Raw genomic sequence first — 16947 nt, 5'->3', positions numbered from 1 at the left:
ATCACCATAAACATGGGAAAAAGAGCAAGAACAAAAGTGCAACGAAAAGAGTGACAAGGCACAAAACTCACAAAACCTGGAGACCAAACACTGGAGCATAAACACGTGGCGAGAGGCAGGAGATCACGGAGAGCACGAGCATAGTACTATAGCAAGGAGAATAATCCAGCACTGGAGACAAAGAGAGTGTGGCTTAAGAAGCCGGCTAATTAGGCAGAACGAGCTGCAGGTGTGCCGGGAGCCCAGTGCTCCCGGAGATCGCCCCGCCCCTCAGCACTCACTCTGCAGGGAGAGGGAGAGAAGGATCAGACAGCAGCAAACACAGTTTCACAGAAAATCAGGACCACAACAGTACCCCCCCCTCAAAGGACGCCACCTGGCGTCCTACCTGGCTTACCCGGAAACCTGTTGTAGAAATCCCGCAGCAATTGTGGGTCGAGGATGAGGGAGCGCCCAATCCAGGAGCGCTCCTCGGGTCCGTACCCCTCCCAATTGACCAGATACCGGTAGCCCCTACCCCGTCTGCGCACGTCCAAGATCCGGTCGACGGTGTAGGCTGGATGGCCGTCGATGAGACGTGGGGGAGGCGGTGGGGGTGCAGGGGACTGGAGGGGGCTCTCCGTGACTGGCTTGAGGAGGGAGACGTGGAACACTGGGTGGACGTTTAGGGAGGCAGAGGCGGACAGCACTGGGGTTTGTGATTTTCTCCACTGGGTAGGGCCCAATGTACCTGGGGGAGAGTTTTCAGGATTCAGTCTGGAGGGGAAGGTCTCGGGAGGAAAGCCGCACTTGCTGGCCCACCTGGTAGTTGGGCGCGGGAACCCGACGTCGGTCCGCTAGGCGTCGGTTGCGCTCAGCCGTTCTCCCGCCACACGCGTCTGACACGGCGGAACTGGGCTTGGACGGAGGGAACTGCTGTGTCGGATTCTTGGCTCGGAAACAAGGGGGGCTGGTAGCCAGTGTTGATCATGAAGGGCGACAAGCCGGTGGCTGAACTGAGGGAGTTGTGGGCGTATTCCACCCAGGGTAGGTGTATGGCCCAGGAGGACGGGAGGCGGGAGGCAACGCAGCGCAGGGAGGACTCCAGGCTCTGGTTAGCCCGTTCAGTCTGCCCATTGGACTGTGGGTGATAGCCAGAAGAGAGGCTGGAGGTGGTTCCCAGGGCCCGACAGAAAGCCTTCCACACCTGCGAGGTGAACTGAGGTCCGCGGTCTGACACGATGTCCTGGGGGATTCCATGCAACCTGAAGACGTGTGACTAACAAGTTAGCGGTTTCCAAGGCGGTGGGGAGTTTAGGGAGGGGGACAAAATGTACCGCCTTGGAGAAACGGTCAACCACCGTGAGTATGGTGTTGTTACCTTCGGAGGGGGGCAGTCCGGTAACGAAGTCCACTGCGATGTGTGACCACGGACGTGGAGGGATGGGCAAGGGTTGCAGGAGGCCCGCCGGGGGTCGGTGCGAGGGCTTGCTGCGCGCGCACACTGTGCACGCAGCAATGAAGATCCGGACGTCAGAAGCCATGGATGGCCACCAGAAACGCTGCTGAATGAGGGCCAGAGTGCGGTGGACCCCCGGATGACAGGCTATTTTGGACGTGTGCCCCCAGGAGAGCACTGATGACCTGGCAGACTGTGGCACGAACAACCGACCCGGTGGACATTCGTCAGGAACCGTCTGTCCCTGAAGGGCTTCCTGAACTTCCTGTTCGACTCTCCAGTGGACCTCCCCCAGCACACACTCGGGATCCAGGATGGTCTCCTTAGAGGGCTCCCTCCCCTCCAGGGCGAACTGACGGGAGAGTGCGTCCGGCTTGATGTTCCGAGACCCAGGGCGGTAGGTGATCGTGAACTGGAACCTGCCCAGGAACAGGGCCCAGCGGGCTTGCCGTGAGTTCAGGCGGCGGGCAGTGCGGAGGCAGGCGAGGTTTTTGTGGTCTGTCCATACAATGAAGGGTTGAGCAGCCCCCTCCAGCCAGTGTCGCCATTCCTGCAATGCCAGCACCACCGCCAGGAGTTCTCGGTTCCCCACGTCGTAGTTGCGTTCAGCGGGAGTGAGGCGGCGTGAGAAGAAGGCGCAGGGGTGGAGCTTGTTGTCTGAGGGTAGGCGTTGGGAGAGGACGGCCCCGACCCCGGAGTCCGAGGCATCAACCTCGACCACGAACTGCTGCTCAGGATCTGGGTGCACAAGAACAGGGGCATTAACAAACATGTTCTTAAGTTTCTCAAAAGCAGACTGTTCAACAGGAGACCAGGCAAAACTGAGTTTGGATGATGTGAGGTGAGTGAGTGGGGCCGCCAGGCGGCTGTAGTTCCTTACGAATCTGCGGTAGAAGTTTGCAAACCCCAGGAAGCGCTGCAGCTGCTTGCAGGTGGTGGGAGCCAGCCAGTCCTTCACGGCCTCCACCTTGGAGGGATCCGCCTGCAGCTGCCCCCTCTCGACCACAAACCCCAGAAAACTTACAGATGGTACATGAAATACACACTTTTCTGCTTTGACATACAACTTGTTTTCTAACAATCTTTTCAAAACATCTCGTACATGGGACACGTGTTCTTCCATAGAGCTTGAGAAAAATCAGGATATCGTCTAAGTACACAAAAACAGTTTTGTTGAGCAGATCTCGTAGTACATCGTTAACCAGGCATTGGAAAACGGCAGGAGCGTTTGTGAGTCCGAAAGGCATGACTAAGTATTCAAAGTGACCTAAGTGGGTGTTAAATGCTGTTTTCCCATTCATCCCCTTCTCTAATCCTGATGAGGTGATAGGCGTTTCTGAGATCCAGTTTGGAGAAAACGCAGGCGGTGTGTAGGGGGCTGAAGGCGGAGTCAATCAGGGGAAGTGGATACTTGTTTTTGACTGATTTCGTTTAGACCAGTGTAATCTATGCATGGACGCAGGGATTTGTCTCTCTTTTCTACAAAGAAAAAACCAGCCCCCACTGGAGAGGAGGAGGGGCGAATGAGGCCGGCTGCCACAGACTCTAATGTATTTCTCCATGGCCTCACGCTCGGGTTTGGACAGATGAAAGTCTTTTGGTGGGGAGAGGGGCACCAGGAAGCAAATCTATGGCGCAGTCGTAAGGTCTATGGGGGGGCAGTGAGGAGGCAGAGGTTTTGCTGAAAACTTGTTGTAGGTCATGGTAGTCAGGGGGTACATTAGATAGATCAATTACCTCAGGTGCTGGGGATGGGTCTGTAGGTCTGGCTGGCAGGGCGGAGTGGAGGCAGTGGGCGTGGCAGTGGAGACTCCAGTTACGGATGGTGGCAATGGACCAATCGACGTGGGGGTTGTGAAGCTTGAGCCAAGGGATTCCCAGAATGACAGAGTTCAGAGGTGATGAGATAACATACAGTTCTAGGTGCTCATGATGGTTGCTGGAGAGTACTAATTTCAGTGGTTCAGTTTTATGTGTAACCAGTTCTATTAGCTGGCCGTCAACGGCGTGTACCTCCTTGGGGGAGGTTAGTTCATATATGGGAATGTCATGAGTCTTCACAAAGTTACTATCAATAAAACTATCGTCGGCACCGGAGTCCTCCAGCACCTGGACCGGAACCGAGTGTTTGAGTCTGTGAATCATACCTGGTACTTGGATTCTCGAGGCAGAGGAGGAAGAGATGCGGCTCACCAGGGTCCCCCCTTCTACTGGTGAGCCTTGTCTTTTGGCACCTCTGGGCAGCGGGAGACGAAGTGGCCCCCTTGGCCGCAGTAGAGACACAGCTTGCCTTGCATCCTGCGTTGTCTCTCTGCCAGGGTGAGGCGGGCTCGTCCCAGTTGCATGGGCTCGTCGGCAGGTGGTGGTCATGGCTCGTGAGCGTAGTAGGTGGTGTCAGGAAGTCCCGGGGTGGAGTCTGGTGAGCTGGGTTGAGTGCCAGAGGGAAGCCGTCTCTTCTTCATTTCCTGACGTTCCCTAGCCCTTTCTCGTATCCTATTATCAAGGCGGATGGCTAAATCAATAAGGGAGTTGAGTGAATTACACTCCTCCCGAACCGCCAGTTCGTCCTTTAATTCCCCTGCCAACCCCAAATGGCCTGAAGAGCCGAATTCCCCCACCCACTCTCAGCCCCTAAAATGCGGAAATTTACAGTATATTCTGACACTGAAAGGCAACCCTGTTGCAGATCAAGTAACTGGCTTACAGCCTGTCTACCCTTTACCGGGTGATCGAAAACTCGTTTCATCTCATCCGTGAATTGGTGGTAATCATTGATTAGCTCGTGTTGTTGTGAGGAGATAGCTAAGGACTAGGCTGCTGCCTGTCCGGTGAGCAAACTCATAACAAAGGCTACTTTAGCTTGAGGAGTGGCATAAGTGTGGGATTGTTGATTAAATACTAAATTACACTGGTGCAGAAATTGTGAGCATGTCCCTAAATCTCCGGAATACCTGGCTGGTATGGGGATATATGGCGCGCGAGCTTGAGGTACTGGGCCGGTTGGCTGGTCGTCGGCTGGGTGGTGAGCGGCGGAACCAGGAGAGGGAGCGAGTTGGTCTTTTAGTGCTGCCATCTGACTACCCAGCTGAGAGACGCTGGTGGTGAGCTGCTGCAGGTGTTCCATCACCTGCCTCAGGGACGACTCATGTTGATTCACCATGGCAGCTTGTGATGAGAGTACACGTTTCAAATTGTCCGACTCTGCTGGGTCCATGCTGGCTGGATTATTCTGTTAAGTGCCAGACAAGGAAGCCAGGACCCAGTTGCAGAGTTAAGTACAAAAAGTAGTTTATTTACAAAGTAGCAACAAAAAAATCAGTTCACAGAAAAAATACGAGCAAACAAAGTATCAACCAAAACTCTTTGAGGGAAAAGTAACAACAGAAAAGGCCAAACTGAAAACCACCATAAACATGGGAAAAAGAGCAAGAACAAAAGTGCAACGAAAAGAGTGACAAGGCACAAAACTCACAAAACCTGGAGACCAAACACTGGAGCATAAACACGTGGCGAGAGGCAGGAGATCACGGAGAGCACGAGCATAGTACTATAGCAAGGAGAATAATCCAGCACTGGAGACAAAGAGAGTGTGGCTTAAGAAGCCGGCTAATTAGGCAGAACGAGCTGCAGGTGTGCCGGGAGCCCAGTGCTCCCGGAGATCGCCCCGCCCCTCAGCACTCACTCTGCAGGGAGAGGGAGAGAAGGATCAGATAGCAGCAAACACAGTTTCACAGAAAATCAGGACCACAACACTCTTCTTTGTATTGGAGCATTTCAACATTGTGATGTTGCTACTTTTACTGAAATAAAGGAACTAAAAGGCTTCTGTAACTCTCCTTTTGTGGTGATTTCACTTTAATCAGTGAGAGGTCATGTCCTTGGACACTGTTTTCTCTGTCTGTGTGTTGTGTTGGGTTGCAGGTGACCCAGGGGTGCAGCCCTGCTAACAGCCCTAATTGCTGATGTGTGGCACCTGCTGTGATTACCTGAGTTTCAAAGTCCCTCCTCCTCCTCCTCCTCCTCCTACACCCAGCCTCACTGAGCCTCTCTCCCAGCCAGCTGTCTGCAGGAGCAGAGTCTCCTCTTGTCACTTTGATTGTTTTTATTTTCCCTCAGCTTCTTCTTCCACTTCATCATGGACCTGTTCCAGTTTGAACTGACTGCTCTCACTTTAATATAATGGAGGCAAAGGGACACATTTTGCTGGTGACTGCAGACATGTTCCTGCCGTCAGTCCTGAACCTCCTGCATCTGGTTTTGGACCTTGCCTCTCCTGATGTATCATTCTGTGTGTGAGGATTTAATTTCAGGATCCATGTAAGAGAGTGTCTGACTGGACCATTATGCCAATTGGACGTGGAAACAGCGTCACCATCTGGCTGCTCATCTAGTGACCATGTTGCATTTTTGGGCCATGAGACCAGGACATAAGTGAATGTTAAAGAAGCATCACTTCATATCATGCACAACATGTCAGGTCCTGTGCAAGATGTAGGCCTACTTCTCTGAAACAGCAGAGAGATGAGGAACAGAGAGTCAAAAGTTTCTCCATGTTCTTCATCAGTCCACAGGGGAGATGTAGCCTCTACTTCCTCCACCTCATCTCTCCCTCTCTGTTTCACATGGACAGGTGTGCCCAGATGTGTTTTGCATGACTTTAATGCATCACTGCTCCTCACAGTTTTAAGTTCTCATGTCACAGAGAGTCTGAACTGTTTTCATGCACTCACACTGAAAACTGCATCAGGATGATGTTGACAATAACTCTGCTTGTCATGTTGGGTTTTCTGAGTCAGGGTGAGAGGTTCTGAAAATGTATCTGACATTACTGGAGTATTCTCATTGTAACACTATTTCTGTCCTTTTTATTTTTGCATTGTGATTCATGCTGCTCCATGTTGTTGGCTGTCTAACATTTCTAATGAAGGTCACATTTCATTTCTCATTTCAGAGTCTTCTGCCAACGATTTTCTGACTCAGACTGACAAATCCAAGTCTGTTAGTCTTGGAGGGACTGTGACCATCAGCGCCACAGGGAGTTCAAATATTGGTGCTGATCTCAGTTGGTACCTTCAGAAACCTGGACAGGCTCCCAAACTTCTTATATACAAAGCATCAACTCTCTTCTCAGGAACTCCGTCTCGATTCAGTGGCAGTAGATCTGGTTCTCACTACACTTTAACCATCAGTGACATTAAGGCTGAAGATATTGGAGATTATTACTGTCTGGGATACCCTCGAACTGGAGTGTTCACACAGTGATTTGTCGTCGTACAAAAACCTCCCTCAGTTTGACTGAAGTGAAAACGGCCTGCTGCAGGTGCAGAGGGTTGGTGAAGAGACTGTGATGAGGATAACTGGTCCAGTGAACACAGCACAAGAGTCATCAAGCAGAACCACAATGAATGTAAATCAAACTGAAACAGACTCACAGACGCTCTTCCATATACAGTTTGAAACTTATATTCTTGTCACTTCATTCAGTCTCTTTATGAGGAAGCTGGGAAAGTTACATTCTGGTTGGACTCACTGATATCAAAACATATTAAACAGTGTCTCTACTGACAGCTGCACAAAACATGAACAAAAAGAATCTATTCTGTGATTTTCAGTCCATTAACACAGAAAGGAAACTCAGTGGAAGTCTCCAAACCAATAAATGTCTGAACACTGTCCACAGATTAAAAGTCCAGCAAACTTCATCATGTTATTTATCACTGCAACTGTTTTTATTCAGAATGATTTTAGTCCCTCCATTAAATTTGTAACACAGTGATTGAAGCTGGTTAAGAAGTACAAAAACCTCCATCACACAACACTGAACACACATGCAGCAAAAATGAACTTAAACAGCTTTTAATCATTAGTTGATATTCATAAGATTCTAAAGTTTAACATATGAATATGGTATCAGTCACAGCAGGCCTCAATAAATGTCAGTGTTTTGGAATATTTGGATCAAATGTAAAAAAAAAAAGTTGTGAGAAACTTAGTGACAGTTCTTCATCCAATGTCCATTTTCTTCTTTCTCATTATGGAAAATTTTCATAGAGACACTTTGCATGGTCAGCTGATCCTCCAGTGAAGTGAGAAGGTTTATAGTCCTGTGAGTTCAACACTGCAGGACTCAGATGTGTCAGTCAACACAGCAGAAAGCACAAGCACCATGACTCTCATCACCATCCTCATCTGGACGCTGGCCTGCTGCTGTTTCACAGGTTCATTCACTCAGCAACATTTCACACATGATGTGCTGCCTTTTCTCTCATTGATTTCTGCTGATAAATGACTGATTTGTTTTTGTCTGCAGGATGCAGCGCTCAGGTGACTGTGACTCAGCCTCCAGTGGTGACATTTACTCCAGGATCCACTGTCACTCTCACCTGTAAGACCAGCAGAGCTGTTTACAGAGATAGTGATGGAGATGACTGGCTGCACTGGTATCAACAGAAATCTGGACAGCCTCCAAAGCTCCTAATAAGATATGCGAGCACACGTGAATCAGGAACACCAGCTCGGTTTAGTGGCAGTGGAAGCAGCTCTGACTTCACTTTGACCATCAGTGGAGTTCAGACTGAAGATGCAGCAGTTTATTACTGTCAGAGTCTCCATGAAATAGACGATGCTGATGTGTTCACACAGTGATTTATCGCCGTACGAAAACCTCCCTCAGTCAGACTGCAGAGACACTGAGCTGTTACAGCAGGAACCGACTGCAGCTGCTGAAGAGGAAGAGACTCTGACACAGACCACTGAACACAGAGCTGACAGTCACCTCACCAAGCACACACTACATATTGACATTAATATATTGGCTCATTGTATATATTTCTGTGTACTCTCATTTTTATTCCATGTCAAAAAATTACTCATTTGAATTTTTAAGTCTGTTACCTATAGAATCCATACATAAACATGTTTTTTTTCTATTTTACAAAATAGATTCAACATTTCAGAATTGTGCCTACTTGCTGACAGACACCACTCTCACATTTGTCCATTCAATATGAAGCTAGCCAGCAACAGTTTAGCTTAGCTTAGCATAAAGACTTGAAAGAGAGATAAACAGCTAGCCTGGTTCTGTTTAACGTTAACTAAAACCACCTCCCAGCACCTCTAAAGCTCACCAGTTAAAATGTAATATTGTTTGTTTAACAGCAGAGTAAGCTGTTGCCACTTCACATGGCACTAAACCAGCTCATGTGAACTGTAGTCTAAGCACTTATTATTACAGATAAGCATGTAAAGACTAAAGTGGGACCTATTAGCGGCAACAGTATCTTTACAGTAAATACAGTGTTTGTCTATTTGTCCCTGAACCCCATGAATGGTCCATCTCAGGCCTTTTGCTCGACCCGGTGAGTTTGATGCATATTTTAGTGTCACGTTCTCGGTGGAAAGGGCTGAAAACATATCCCAGCTGACACTGGACGAGTTCACACAGGACAGGTCGCCAGACTATCACAGAGCTGACACACAGAGACAGACAATTTTAAGTCACCAGTTAACCTGACCTGCGTGTGTTTGGACTGTGGCAGGAAGCCAGAAAACCTGGAGAAAACCCACACTGACATGGGAAGACAACACTCCACAAAAACCGACACAGGCCAGCTGGCAGGTCCGGTTCATTACTCAGCATGTTTATGCTTTATTCAAAGGAGAAACATGTCTTGGTGTTGCTGTCGTAGGGTTGGCTGGGCCACCTTAAAGGTCAGTCCACCTTACGGGAGCCTGATTCAGTTTGAATGGGCACCAGGTGTAGCTCATTCATGCTACTCTACATACACACCATGCAAAGCCTCAGGCTGCAAACACACTGCTCCTCATTCCTGAGCTGACTTACGTTGAAGTGTACATTCAAGCTGTTTTCTTTGTGTCTTTGATTTGTATGCTTTGGTGTCCTGCATGTGGGTTGTAAAATGTAGGCCAGCACACTCCCTGGGTTTTTAGGCTGAACCCTGACCAAGGACGGGAGGACTGGGGCCTGTCCAAGCTGTGGCCTAAATCCCAAAGCATTCACTCCTATTGTACGGTTGAGTTTTGTTGTGTTTTCACGTTGCACTTTATCTTTAGTCTTGCTTGTCTCGCTGGGTGTGTAACCTTTTTTTTCTTTTGCATTGGCCTGAGTGGGTCTTCCCCTAAAATTTCCCCCTGGACTGGCAGACAGCAACCCTCCCCCCTGACTATGTACTCAACTTACACAGCCATTTTTGGTATATATTTGGGTTTTAGCTTTTATTCTAGGAGTGTCACATATGTGTTACTAATTTGAAACCTTGTGTCTACTCTCCCTTCAAGGCAAATTTGTAAAAATGACTGAAACGGTCCCAGTGCTCAGGCTCTGGTCACATTGCCATGGAACGTGATGAGAAAGATCAGTTGGGGTGATGAGCTGAAACACTGAGCAGCCCGAAATACACTGAGGTCAGACAGGTTAACATCACATTATCGTACAACACCTGAATCAGGTCAAGAGACATACATGACTATGACTGAAGAAACTCAAACAATCAAATTGTGTCAGAAGATAGTGAGTTCAGTGTTGATCCAATGTGCCAGCAGGGGGTGTTATAGACCTGTTAATGAAGACGTCATATGAGACTATAAAGAAGTAAGAGTTTTTGATGAAGAGAAGAACCATAAAAACAGCACAAAGTCAAACTTTTTGAGATGGGCTTTCAACGGCCGAATAATCCTCAAGATGATGAACTGTTGCAGTGTAGCAGTTGATACATGGTCAAATACCCATGATGCCTTGAGTGTGTTGAGAGCAGAGAAATGATTTCCATAGAGAGGAGGCTTTGCATGGTCAGCTGATCCTCCAGTGAAGTGAGAAGGTTTATAGTCCTGTGAGTTCAACACTGCAGGACTCAGATGTGTCAGTCAACACAGCAGAAAGCACAAGCACCATGACTCTCATCACCATCCTCATCTGGATGCTGGCCTGCTGCTGTTTCACAGGTTCATTCACTCAGCAACATTTCAAACATGATGTGCTGCCTTTTCTCTCATTGATTTCTGCTGATAAATGAATGATTTGTTTTTGTCTGCAGGATGCAGCGTTCAGGTGACTGTGACTCAGCCTCCAGTGGTGACATTTACTCCAGGATCCACTGTCACTCTCACCTGTAAGACCAGCCAAGATGTTTACGGAGATATCTCACTGCACTGGTATCAACAGAAATCTGGACAGCCTCCAAAGCTCCTAATATCATATGCAAGCACACCTGAATCAGGAACACCAGCTCGGTTTAGTGGCAGTGGAAGCAGCTCTGACTTCATTTTGACCATCAGTGGAGTTCAGACTGAAGATGCAGCAGTTTATTACTGTCAGAGTTACCATGAAATAGACGATGCTTATGTGTTCTCACAGTGATTTGTCGTGGTACAAAAACCTCCCTCAGTCAGACTGCAGAGACACTGAGCTGTTACAGCAGGAAGCGACTGCAGCTGCTGAAGAGGAAGAGACTCTGACACAGACCACTGAACACAGAGCTGACAGTAACCTCACCAAGCACACACTACATATTCACATTAATATATCGTCATATTTTATATTTTCATGCAGTTTTCTATCAATTCCTCCTTAACGACAGTGTGAAACAAACATTGCAATGAAAACCACCATGATGCACATTGTTCACAGACAATAACATCAATAAGTATTAAAATAATTTACTTCAACATTGTGAACACCCAAATTGTGCTTATTCACTAACTTGCACTTGTCTGAACAGATTAATTGAGACTGAGATCAACCTGCTGCATGGATAATGATATCAGGTACAAGCCTGAACTAATCAAAGAATAATCAACTTAATAAAAGTTAAGGTGAAAAGATGAGTTTTCAGTTTGGATTTGAAGGCCTCAACAGAGTCAGACTGTCTGATGTCAATGGTAAATGGACCTGCACTTGTATAACACCTTTCTAGTCTTCCGACGAGTCAAAGCACTTGAACACTAGGTTACATGTCACATTCACACACTCTCACAGCACAATTTAGGGTTCAGCATCTTGCTCAAGGATACTTCAACATGCGGCCTGAAGGAGCCGAGGATCTGACTGCTAATCTTCCAATTAGTGGACGACCTGCTCTACCTCCTGAGCCTCAGCCGCCTCCATGTCCACATGAGGTTATTCCAGAGGATTAATAAGAAAAGACCCTGTGGCCTTCTTTTAACTCTGTGGACAGACAGGAGCTGTGAGAGCGGACAGCATGGGATGGAACATAAAGTTTAAGGGGATCAGACAGATGTGAAGGGGCAGGCCCATTTAATTTTGTAAGTCATCAGAAGCCCCTAAAAGTCTGAGCTGCATTGACAGGGAGCCAATGAGGGGAGGCTAAGATCTGTTTAAAACTGTTTATTATGAAAACCAACATCCCATGGTGTTCATTGTGTTGTGGATTTACAGGGGACGTCTGTGCGCCGAAACATTTCATGACCGGAAACAATATTTTTCTGAATTCCCTCTTTTTTGTGATGTTGCCACGTTACCATTAGAGACCTCAGTTTTGGACACATCAAATAATCCAGAAATGAAATAATGAGTTTTGAAGATGTCCTTGCCTGGGGACATGTCCCCTTTGTCCCCCTCCTTCCAGTTCAGCTAACTGGCTACTGGCTTTAGCTTCATGTTTCTATACAATATGACAGTGGTATTAAGTTTGATCAAGTATTTAAAGAATCAGTTTGGAACTGTTCTTTTGAGCTTCATCAGGTAAACACCAGTCAACAGTGAGAGTGAAAACACTGCCAGAGACTTTGATAGATTACACACAGTATTGAATGAAGGCTCGACTGAGGAGAATCACAGTTGAACATACAGAGTGTAACACAGAGAAACATAACTACAGCAGAGGTGGAGCAGCCTGACCTCGAGGCCTCCTTCAGGCCTGATACTGATCTGACTGTGACTTTAGGCCCAACTGTCTCCCACGACCTTCACTGACCAAGACTGAGGGTTTCAATACAGCACAAACACCTTCACAAACAGCAGCACAGTTATTAAGAATAGACTCACATCTTCATGCTGAGCTGCACACATTGTCCTCCATTTTCCATCAATGTTGCTCTCTTCACCTCTCATTGAAACTCATCCTTGTATCAACACAACTGTTGTTACAATATTTATCTTCTCATTCAAACAGATTATTACCACAAAACAACAACCCACGTTGCACACCAAACAAACAAACTCCAATTTATCACTCAACATTTTAATCCTTTATTGAAGGAGGAAACACGTCTTGATGTTGATGTGAAGTTTGGTGAAAAAGATGAGGTAGTTGTGATAAACAGCTGAGTCACTCAGCAGATTCTAAATGAAATACACTATATATCTATCTTCCCATTATCCTAAATGTAACACCTTGTTCTGGATAATAAGAATGACATAAATGCAATTAATGAAGAAAATCAAAGTCAATCAATAACAGGTCATGGTGAGTTCAGTGTTGGTCCAGTTTGCCAGCAGGGGGCGATGTAGATCTGTTAATGAGCACAAAGTCATGTGAGACGATGAAGAAATAAAAAGAAGAATGTTTCAAAGAAGACAACCATGAAAAAAGAACATAGAGTCAAAGTTTTCTACACGGGCTTTGAATGACTGAATGATCCTCAAGATGAAGATGATGAACTCTCACTGCATCTGCTTTTTCTGTTTCATAAGGAGAGGTGTGTGTTTGCCTTCTGACGACACCTGACAGACAAACAATTACAGTCTGTTTGTAACAACGTCATTTTTTTCAAAGGTTTTTAGTCGGGATACATGGCCAAATACAAATTATGTCTTTTAAATAATAATGATTGACAAACTCAACGATGGTGTAAATCCAAGCAGTATTCCTCCTGATTTTGTGTCCCACGTTGCCTTGAGTGTGTTGAGAGCAGAGAAATGATTTCCATAGAGAGGAGGCTTTGCATGGTCAGCTGATCCTCCAGTGAAGTGAGAAGGTTTATAGTCCTGTGAGTTCAACACTGCAGGACTCAGATGTGTCAGTCAACACAGCAGAAAGCACAAGCACCATGACTCTCATCACCATCCTCATCTGGACGCTGGCCTGCTGCTGTTTCACAGGTTCATTCACTCAGCAACATTTCAAACATGATGTGCTGCCTTTTCTCTCATTGATTTCTGCTGATAAATGAATGATTTGTTTTTGTCTGCAGGATGCAGCGCTCAGGTGACTGTGACTCAGCCTCCACTGGTGACATTTACTCCAGGATCCACTGTCACTCTCACCTGTAAGACCAGCCAAGCTGTTTACAGACACTCTAGTTATGGAGATTCAATGTACTGGTATCAACAGAAATCTGGACAGCCTCCAAAGCTCCTAATAAATCATGTGAGCACACGTGAATCAGGAACACCAGCTCGGTTTAGTGGCAGTGGAAGCAGCTCTGACTTCACTTTGACCATCAGTGGAGTTCAGACTGAAGATGCAGCAGTTTATTACTGTCAGAGTGCACACTACATCAACAGTGCTTGGGTGTTCACACAGTGGTTTATGGTGGTACAAAAACCTCCCTCAGTCAGACTGCAGAGACACTGAGCTGTTACAGCAGGACGCAACTGCAGCTGCTGAAGAGGAAGAGACTGACACAGACCACTGAACACAGAGCTGACAGTAACCTCACCAAGCACACACACTGCTAATCACACAAATACACTGGCATATCTCATATTTTTTCTTATACTTTTATTATTATCCCAGGTTGAACAGTTATGACAACTCACATACCATGATGTTCATTTTCCACAGACAGTAGTATAATTAAAATGTATGAAACCCAGAATCCAAATATACATTAACATGTTATTTTTCCACTTGTAAAAATACTTTCAACATTTTACAGGCACCTGTTTCCCCCTGTTTCTGGTCTGTGTGCTAAGCTAACTGGCTAATGCCTTTAGCTTCCTCCTAACCATACAACATGACAGTGATATTGATCTTATCATTAAATCCTTATATAGAAATTGAGTACGAGTATTTTCTAAAAACAACTACTCATTTAGCATTATTCAGTGAACATCAATGAAGAGTGTAACATCTTTCCCCTAAGTCATAGCTCAGCATTTTTTATCATTGTTTCTTTTATCTTCCATTCTATCAACAGTGTTGTCATTTGAATTACCAGAAACACATTCATTTTATGCCTTATTTAAAAAAAGAGAGACGTTTCTTGATGTTGCTGCGAGGTTTGTAGAGAGAAGTCGGGTATTGGAGTGATCAGCTGAAACACTGAGGAGGCTCTGAACGAAACACACTGAGGTCAGATGGGTTCACACAACATTATCCTAAATGTAACACCGGGATCTGGATAATAAGATAAATGACATTTAAATAATGAAGAAGAACAAGGTCAATCAGAACTTGTGTCACTGAAGTGTGTTCAGTGTTCATCTCGTTTGCAAACAGGGGGCGCTAAACACAAGACAGCCTCGTGTTAGATGAGAACTTCCTGCTTTTTCAGTCTCACAACACCTGCTGTGTGTGTTACATGTATTTTGCATGACTTTAATGCAAATGCAGAGGAATTGTGGAATGCAGTCCAATCGTCCTGGGCTGGAACACCTGTTCACAGGTACCAGAAGTTGGTCGACTCCATGCAACACAGATGTGAAACAGTTCTCAGAAACAGTGGCTATACAACTAAATATTAGTTCAGTGATTCACTGGAAAGCTAAATCTTCAAGCATTTTTCAGTTTATACAGTAAATGTGTGAGTTTGTAAAGAAAAATACAGACACTGCTATTTTTTTGAACAGCCTAATATTCCTTTTTTCTTCACTTTAGTTAAAGTAATGACACATTTGATTCATGCTTTGATTTGGAATAGAATGTGCAGTGTTCCCAATGCATTTGCATGAATGGAAATAAAAACTATTATAAGGATTTTGGGCTTTACTCACTTTTTTAAACACTGCTATTATTTTGAACACAACTGTATTGTCAGGATAATGAATGTGGCTGTGGAGGGAAATCCAGGGGATGGAAGCTGATGGCAGGGAAACAAAACAAGATTGGAGGTTTGGCTGGCTGGGAGAGTGGCAGAGGGTCAAACAGGCAGGCAGGTAGGCAGGAGGTGATCCTATGATGGAGGAAAACACAGGGTATGTATCCATGAAAAAAATACACAAGTGAAAGCCTAAGTTGAATTGACAGTTCAACAGAGGTCTGAAGCGTGACTGTACCACACTGGTAGACACAATGACATGGTGAGGACTGGAGAGGAGAGCCGGTGTTTTATACTGCAGGGTTGATTACTGGATGGTTCTCTGGTGAGCAGCAGGGAGCAGGTGAGTTGCATGAATATAATCAGGAACCCAGGAGAGTGAGGGAGTTGCCACGCCCACAGCACAGACACACAGAGAGACAGACAGGGGAAAAAGAGCCAAAGGCCAAATACAAAATCAATCTCATGTCAATATGAAGTTGTTGTGAACCTGGACAGCCAGCAAAGGGCAGCCTGCATCTATTTATGAGCACAAAGACCTTTGAGAAACTTTTCAAAGACAGAAACAGCAGAGAGATGAGGAACAGAGAGTCAAAAGTTTCTCCATGTTCTTCATCAGTCCACAGGGAGATGTAGCCTCTACTTCCTCCACCTCATCTCTCCCTCTCTGTTTCACATGGACAGGTGTGCCCAGATGTGTTTTGCATGACTTTAATGCATCACTGCTCCTCACAGTTTTAAGTTCTCATGTCACAGAGAGTCTGAACTGTTTTCATGCACTCACACTGAAAACTGCATCAGGATGATGTTGACAATAACTCTGCTTGTCATGTTGGGTTTTCTGAGTCAGGGTGAGAGGTTCTGAAAATGTGTCTGACATTGTGGCTTTGATTAATGTCTAATTTATTATATTCTAAACTGCTGATACTCAAGGTTTATATTTCATTTCTCATTTCAGAGTCTTCTGCCAACAATTTTCTGACTCAGACTGACAAATCCAAGTCTGTTAGTCTTGGAGGGACTGTGACCATCAGCGCCACAGGGAGTTCAAATATTGATGATGATCTCAGTTGGTACCTTCAGAAACCTGGACAGGCTCCCAAACCTCTTATATACACCACATCAACTCGCTTTTCTGGAACTCCGTCTCGATTCAGTGGCAGTAGATCTGGTTCTCACTACACTTTAACCATCAGTGACATTAAGGCTGAAGATGTTGGAGATTATTACTGTCTGGGTGCTCATGATGATGGTACATTCACAGAGTGATTTGTCGTTGTACAAAAACCTCCTTCAGTTTGACTGAAGTGAAAACGGCCTGCTGCAGGTGCAGAGGGTTGGTGAAGAGACTGTGATGAGGATAACTGGTCCAGTGAACGCAACACAAGAGTCATCAAGCAGAACCACTATGAATGTAAATCAAACTGAAACAGACTCACAGACGCTCTTCCATATACAGTTTGAAACTTATATTCTTGTCACTTCATTCAGTCTCTTTATGAGGAAGCTGGGAAAGTTACATTCTGGTTGGACTCACTGATATCAAAACA

Source organism: Epinephelus lanceolatus, chromosome 15 (assembly GCF_041903045.1).
Source record: "Epinephelus lanceolatus isolate andai-2023 chromosome 15, ASM4190304v1, whole genome shotgun sequence".
NCBI classification, from domain to species: Eukaryota; Metazoa; Chordata; class Actinopteri; order Perciformes; family Serranidae; genus Epinephelus; species Epinephelus lanceolatus.
This window is presented reverse-complemented; position numbering follows the sequence as displayed.